At 43.8% G+C, this 8,192-nt stretch overlaps 1 long non-coding RNA gene across 1 annotated transcript; it reads left to right on the top strand.

The window, feature by feature from the left end:
* Window positions 1-4,699: 4,699 nt before the first annotated feature.
* Window positions 4,700-5,495, top strand: LOC120519233. Its single transcript, XR_005631418.1, has 2 exons — window positions 4,700-4,988; window positions 5,353-5,495. It is a non-coding gene; the product is annotated as an uncharacterized LOC120519233 (long non-coding RNA).
* The last annotated feature ends 2,697 nt before the right edge of the window (window positions 5,496-8,192 follow it).

Here is an 8,192-nt window from a genome sequence, read left to right as displayed (position 1 = left end):
GCCTCGCATTGACCAATACTTCTTATGAAGTAAGTCAAATCAGTCAAATGAAGCCCAGAGGCAGGAGAACCCCCACAGTCCTCAGAGTATCAGCACCTCGAATGAAGCTCAGCGTTGTACAGATCCTTCTACAGTCTCCAAATTGGAGCCCAGTCAAGTACAGCCAGCAGTAGTTTCCAGTCTAGAGCCTAGCCAGCCACACCAAATATCAGGCCCTAGTCCAGGGCCCAGCCGAACAACATCAGCCTCTAGTGTCGAGTCCAGCCACCAACAGCTAGCAACACAGTTCAGTATAGAATTAAGCCAGCCAGAGCCAACATGATGTTCCATCCCAGAGCCCAGCCAGCCGCTACCAGCAACAGAAAGAAAGATGGAAAGTAGGAAATCTCAGATTCTGTGGCCCAGATCCAGTGAGAAGAAAGAGTGGGAATCCATTGACTCAGAACTGGTTCTTATACTAGAACAACAAAAGGGTCCCATTGAAAGGAAGCTGGAGAACCTGGGAACCATCATCTACAGCTATGGTGCCGAGAGGTTTGGGGTAAAGAGCAAGACACAGAGGCAGCAGAAAAAGGTCCTTTTAACCAGCCATAGTCAAGGAGTCAGTGGGAAATTGACAGGTTGGTGAAAGAGAGAATACAACTGAGGAAACAATGGAGGAGGGCCTATGAGACAGAAAGGGTGGGACTTGCTGATCTGCAGGATGAAATAAAGCAGCTGCTTACTAAGTTGCGAAGAGTAGAGCACCTCAGACGACAACGCAAGAGGAAAGAACGGACAAGGACCCTCTTCTACAGCAACCCATACAGCTTTGTTAAGGGCCTTTTTGTCCAAGAGAAGAGTGGGTGCCTCAAGGTGCCCATGAAAGACCTGGAAGAACACCTGAGGAAAACTTACTCTGATGGTCGGAGGCATGAGCCACTCACCATCCTGAGCGACATGCCACCTATTAAGGCACCTGAACACCAAATGGACATAGGGCCCCCCACATGGAATGAGGTGGAGAAGATAGTGAAGCAGGCAAGATCAGCATCAGCCCCTGGGCCCAATGGCATTCCATATAGGCTCTATAAAGCACCCCTGGAGTCCTCAAATACCTGTGGAAGTTGATGAAGGTAGAAAGGAGTGATTCCAAGGGCTTGGCAAAGATCAGGAGGTATTCTGATCCCTAAGGAGAAGAACTCCTCATCCATCAGCCAGTTTTGCCAGATCAGCCTGCTGAATGTAGAGGGAAAGATCTTCTTCAGTGTCTTGGCCCAAAGGTTATCTATTTTCTTGCAAAGAAACGACTATGTTGACACATCAGTGTAGAAGGCCGGTATCCAGGGCTTCTCGGGATGTCTGGAGCATGCCAGTGTCATCTGGCACCAGATTCAAACTGCCAAGAAGGAACGGAGAGACCTTCATGTGGTCTTTTTAGACCTTGCCAATGACTTTGGGTCGGTCCCTCATGAGATCTTGTGGATGGCCTTCAACTATTTCAGTGTACCAAACCACGTCACAGAGCTGGTCAAGAGCTACTATCAGGATCTACAGTTTTGTGAAACAGCTGAGAACAATACCACCACCTGGCAGCACTTGGAAATTGGAGTTATGGCAGGCTGTACTATTTCCCCTTTGGCATTTATCATGGCAATGGAGATGGTCATACGGGCATCCCGTTGGGTAGTAGGAGGTGAGAGAATCGAGTGGTTTCCATCTTCCTCCCATCAGAGCCTACATGGACGACATGACCATCATTACAACAACAAAGCCATGTACTAGGCGATTGCTACAGAACCTCCAGGAAAACATTTAGTGGGCAAGAATGGAGTTTAAGCAAAGCAAATCTCGCAGCATCTCCATCATAAAAGGAAAACTGACAGCTGAGCGGTTCTATATCAGTGGAGAACTAATTCCAACAGTCTTAGAGAAGCCCATCAAGAGTCTCGGGTGGTGGTATAATGCAGACCTCAATGACACCCGGCAACTTGAACAACTACGGCATGACATGACTAATGGCCTCAGGCAGATTAATAACACCGCACTCCCAGGGAAATTGAAGCTCTGGTGCCTCCAGTTTGGGTTATTACAGACTGTTGTGGCCGTTGACCATGTACGAGGTCTCGCTCATTCATGCCAATCGACTGGAGAGGCTAGTGAGCTCTTACGTGAGGAAGTGGCTTGGACTACCAAAATGCCTCAGCAGTGTTGGACTCTACAGCGACAGAATACTGTCACTGCCCATTTCTAGCCTGGTTGAGGAGTTCAGATGTGCAAAGGTGAAGCTGGACATGTCACTCACGGATTCCCGGGATCCCATAGTGAGAGGCGCTGCTCCCACCCTAGCAACAGGGAGGAAGTGGACCCCAGCCACAGCTGTGCTACAGGCCAAATCTGCTCTTCTCCATCGTAACGTGGTGGGCCACGTCCAACAGGGCAGAGAAGGGTTTGGTCTTGGAGCAGTAACACCTCTCTGGCAACAGGCATCTGCAACCGAACGTCGAATCATGGTGGTAGAGGAGGTGCGTCGACAGGAGGAAGCAGCCACACGTGCCAGAACTGTAGCGCAGGCCAAGCAGGGCCTCTGGATGAAGTGGGAGGATGTTGAAAAGATTAAACTCACATGGAGTGAACTCTGGGGAATTTAGTCCAACAGGCTGCACTTCATCATCCGAGCCACATGTGATGTGCTGCCTTCTTCCATAAATCTGCAGCTGTGGTTTGGAAAGGATCCATCTTGCCCCCTGTGTACAGTCCCAGCAACACTCAAGCACATCCTGGTTGGTTGTAGGACTAGCCTCACTCAAGGCAGATACACATGGAGACACAACCAGGTCCTCAGGTGTCTAGCTGAGAAATTTGAGTGCAAGAGGGAATCCATCAATGCCCAACCATTCACCAACCAGGAGGTGCGCCAGTACCCACCAGCATTTGTCCGGGAGGGGGACAAGCAGAGGACTAGCCCTTCAACCCTGGATCTGGGACTGCTGAAGGTAGCCAGGGATTGGCAGATGCAAGCTGACTTGGATCAGAGGTTCATCTTCCCCACAGAGATCGTAGCAACTACTCTGCGACCCGACCTCGTCCTTTGGTCTAACTCTGGAAAACTTGCTTACGTCATCGAGCTGACAGTACCATGGGAGGATGCCATTGAGGAAGCCTTTGAATGTAAGAAGCTGCGGTATGCCAACTTAGCAGCTGAGGCAGAGAACAGAGGCTGGAAGATCAAGGTGCACCCTGTGGAGGTGGGGTGTAGGTGGGGTGTAGGGGCTTTGTGGCCAGTACAACAGTGAAGCTCCTTAGAGAGGTTGGAGTCAGGGGACAGGCCCACCGACAGGCTATCAGAGAATTGACTAACACTGCTGAGAGGACCAGTCACTGGCTATGGCTGAAGAGGGAGGACATCACTTGGGCAGCTAAGGCAATCAGCTAAATGTGAGACACACGCCCAGGCTTGATCAACCTGTGGTGGGCCTGCCTCAGCAAAGGGTGTCTTGTGATAAGTGGCTGAAACACCCTGTGAAGTTGAGGCACACAACTGATGATGTGTCCTGCTGGTAAAGCCTCCCAGCTGCCATCCCTCATAGCAGCCATCCCTAAAGATTTCCCCATTAGAAGCAATGCAAATATCAGGGATTGTAACATCTAGTCCTTTCATTGAATCTGATCTAACCAGGCTTCTTTCTCTGTAGCTTTTCCTGCCAAGACCACCAGGGCAAAATGGAAAGGGGCAGGGAAATTTATTGTCAGTAAAAGTAAAGAATTACACATAGGAAATAAAAATATGAGGTTTTGAATACACAATGGGAGGTCTGAAAATCGAAAGTCCACCTTATGAGAAGGATTTAGGAGTCATAGTGGACTCTACGCTATCAATTGCCCAACAGTGTTCAGAAGCCATTAAGAAAGCAAACTGAAAGTCAGGTTATATAGCGCCTTGATGTGTGGAGTACAAGTCACAGGAGGTTCTGCTCAACCTTTATAACACAATGGTGAGGCCTCATCTGGAGTCCTGGGTGCAGTTTTGGTCTCCATAAAGACCAAAGATCCATAGGAGAGCAAATCAACTGATTCCAAGGCTATAGAGGATGAGTTATTAGGAAAGATTAAAAGAGCTGAGCCTTGACAGATGATAAAGAGGAGACCTGACTGAAGTGTTTAAAATGATGAAGGGAATTAGACCAGTGGATCAAAACGGTGACTTTAAAATCAGTTCATCAAGAACATGGGGACACAGTTAGAAACTTGTGAAGGGGAAATTTCACGCAAACATTAGGAAGTTTTTTTTTTACACAAAGGACGACAGACACTTGGAATAAGAGAACAAGTCATGTAGTAGACAGGGGGACTTTAGGGACTTTCAAAATTCGACTTGATGTTATTTTAAAAGAATGAAGTGGACAGGACTGGTGGGCTTTGTTGGGCTGAATGGCCAGTTCTCGTCTGATTGTTGTCATGTTCTACAGTTCTGTCTAACACCTCAGAAACTACAAAATGGAAATGACTTCAGTCAAAGAGCACTTCACAAAAATAAGTTATAATCTATTGTATTCTACATTTGTAATTTTAAGGACTTTTCCCTTTTTATCTATTTTTTTAATTATTTTTCTTTATTATTATAATTTCTTGTTTTAATGTTTGTAAAGCACTTTGATCTCCCTTTTATGTATAAAACTGCTGTAGAAAAAAATACTGTGTTTCTCTCCTAATTTTTTTTTTCCTTCTAGTTTTCTAGATGGCTTCAATGGATATACATTTTGGTGGATGTGTCATTTGCTTCGTGAGTACAAAAGAGTGAAAGGAAACAACAGCCTTCAACACCTCATCTCTTTATTTGCACCCTTTCCAAACATGGTGCCTCTCCCAGACACTCTTTACTTCCCTGACTTCTTTGACTTCACTTTCCTGAGTCAATGTCAGCAGGACAAAGTCGCCATTCCACAGCACAGAGAGGCTTTTCAAGATCTTCGGCGATGTGTACTCAGCAGTTTTTTGGAGTCTGTAAGGTATGTTGGCTTACTGATCAGTCGAGTTTGAGCAGACTATAAAGAGTGATGGACTCCTCTGACACAATCCTAGAGATGCACTGACTGAGGAGATCCTTCCATATCTTTTTGGATGTTTTTCCTTTTACTATTGACATCTTTTTTCATTTTCATGTTAATGTTCTTTTTTCTTTTATTATTTCCCCTTTCTCACCTTAATCTACATTGAATGTCTTCTGTCTCTTCTCTGATGTTTTATTATCTCCTTGTGTCCACCGCTCTGATTAGTTCAGTTCTTTTCACTCTTTAAACATCTAAGGCTCTTCCAGTTTGCCCATTTTGGTCTTCTTTTCTTTTTGTTGTATTTCATATCTCAACATCACAGGGGTGTTGATGGCCTCCATTAGTCCCCACTGATGATGTGCAGATGGACAGCGTAACTTATTCTTGGTCTGGTCACATAGGTGTAGAGTAATCGTGTAGTAAGTGCACATGTAGATATCAACAATTAAAATGGTTTCTCTGCTGTTTGGGTGAGATGTTTCAATTGAATTCAATTCCATGAAATTCTATTTATTTTTATGTTGTACTTCACTGAGCACAGACTTAGAGTGCTGTTAAGGATTTGCAGGTAAAACACAATTACAGACTTTAAAATTACAAATACACACAGATAAAATACTGATTAGGTTAAACACACCATAAAACATAGGAAATTAAAATAATTTAACTCAGTCATTCATAACAGACAAAGTCTGACACAGTGACAGTATTCAACTCATTTCTGGTTTTGATCACATCTTGACTGCTGGATATTTTTAAAATCCAACATGCCCTCCTATCCTGTGAGATTCTTGGCTGTCTGTTAATTCAGATGCTGCTGGAAATTTTATAAATTTCAAACTTGCCACTGAATGTTGTCTGGAGATTAGCTGACTGTCAGGACCTCCATTACCTTACATTTACATTTAGTTGACTCCAAAGCAACTTACAATAACTGAGATACAGCTGGTTACGCTTCTTCAGGTTTTCCCATTGGAGCTTTGCATTGCCAGGTGAGGTGACTTGTTCAGGGTCACACGGTGTCAGCAGTAGGATCTGAAGACACAACCTCAGGGTTTGAAATCAGAGTCTTGACTGCTACGCCACACTGCCTGCCTTTTGCGAGATCTCAATTATCTTCGTTTTCCTTGGCTTCATAAACACACTTCATGTATCAGAGCACATACTGCATGGAGTCCATGTTGCTTTACGTCGTGTATTCAGTTTGTGATTGACCCATTTTTTCAGATTTCCCACTTAGACACTCTCCTTGAGATCTATTCTGAAATTTCAGATGTAATTCCAAACAAGGGTCCCTGCAGATCCCACCCCATCGCCCACATGATCGACTGAGTTACTTCCTGAAGCCTCCTTGCCTAAGGGTCGCTGTTATCTCCTGTCCTGTTCTGAGCTGAAGGCTATCAAGGCTTATATTGGTGAAAACTTCCATAATAGTTTTATTTATCCATCTGTCAATCCTGATGGGGTTGGATTATTTTTTTATCAACGAGTTTAAAGATGAGTCACTTCACCCTTGTATTGATTTTCAGGAACTTAATAAAATTACAGTAAAGAATAATGAGCTCTTCCTCTGATCTCTTCCTTTCCTGACCAAAGGCGGACGTGTGGAATTCGGCGTTCAACACGTCATCAGGCCGCTATATATATTTAGTCCTGCCATATGGTTTGGCTCATGCGCTTGCACTATTTCCATCTTTTCTTAAGGATATCTTGTGTGATCTTTTAGGTCATTCAGTTGATTTATATCAGTGATATCTCAGTCTTTTTTAAAGATTCCATATCTCTCATAGCTCATGTAAAGGAGGCTTTGTCACGTCTTTGTGAAAATAAATTATTTGCCAATTTTTAGAAATGTAACGTTCACCAGACGTCAGTACTGTTGTTGGATTATCACATCAGCCATTCTTATATTGAAACAGACGCAGAGAAGGTTTTGTTTAGTTAGGTTTGCTTTATAAAGACTTTTTCTTTGCTGGCTGCTCCTATTACTGCACTCACGAAGAGAAGCACCTAGAAATTTACTTGAACATGTGAAGCCCAGCAGGTGTTTGATAATCTAAAGACTTGATTCATGTCTGCCGCCATTTTGAGACACCCTCACCATTTCATGGAGGTCGATGTGTTTAGTGTCAGTATGGCAGCTGTGTTATCTCAGCACTTTCTGGATATGGACAAAGTACATCCATGTGCTTATTTATTGAAGACACAATCTGCTTCTGAGCAGAACTTTGATGTGGATGATCGTGAAATGTTTGCTATTAAATTGGCTTTAGAAGAATGGTGACATTGGCTAGAAGGTACAACTCCTGAGTTTTTAATTTTTTTTGTCCATAGGAATATTAGTTCCTGAAATCTGCAAAGTGACATAATGAGAGACCAGCGCGGTGGTCCTTGTTTTTTAGTCAGTTTCACTTTTTAGTTTCTTATCACCTTGTTGATGGTCTGAAAGAAGATGCAGTTTCCAGACTGACCAAGCCTGATGTGGTGATATTTGAACACAAACCTATTAGTCCACCCTCAACATTTTTAGGAGCAACAGTCATAGAATTGCTGGAATATTTCTGGGAGTCCCTTCACTCATTGTGGTCCATTTCTCCACCACCTCCTGTGACACCTGAGTCATTTGTTCCTGAACTGGCGATTTGTAGAGTTTCAGGTGGAGTCACTCATCACCCTTTTGGGGTCACCCTGATATTTTTAAAACTTTACAATTTATACAACAATATTTCAGGTGGCTGAATTTAGCTAAACATGTAAAATTCTCTGTGAGGGTTTGTGGCACTTGTTGTCATTTTTAATATTTGTTGCCCCCGCTTTCCCCTGCCATATGACCTTGGGAGAATTTAAAGGTGGATTTCATTAACTGATCTGCCAGTCTCACAGGGTAATACTTCGATTTTATCATTGTGAATTGCTTTCAAAGAGCGTTCATTTTATTCTTCTGTTCCCTTTCTCTTTTACAAAGGAATAGGTTGAAGTTTTTATTTCACATGACCTTAAATTACACAATGTTCTTATGTCTCTTCTTTCTGGTAGGGGTCCCCAATTAATGTTTTGATTCTAGAAGGGGTTTTGTAACAAGACGGGTGTCCAAGTTAAAGTCACCTTCAGTCATCACCCGGAGTTGGATTATCAGAAAGAGTTGATAAGGACCAGGGAGAG

Source organism: Polypterus senegalus, unplaced genomic scaffold, assembly GCF_016835505.1.
Source record: "Polypterus senegalus isolate Bchr_013 unplaced genomic scaffold, ASM1683550v1 scaffold_1291, whole genome shotgun sequence".
Lineage (NCBI taxonomy): Eukaryota > Metazoa > Chordata > Cladistia > Polypteriformes > Polypteridae > Polypterus > Polypterus senegalus.
Note: the sequence above shows the minus strand (reverse complement) of the source record. Positions and strands in the feature narration are given on the sequence as shown.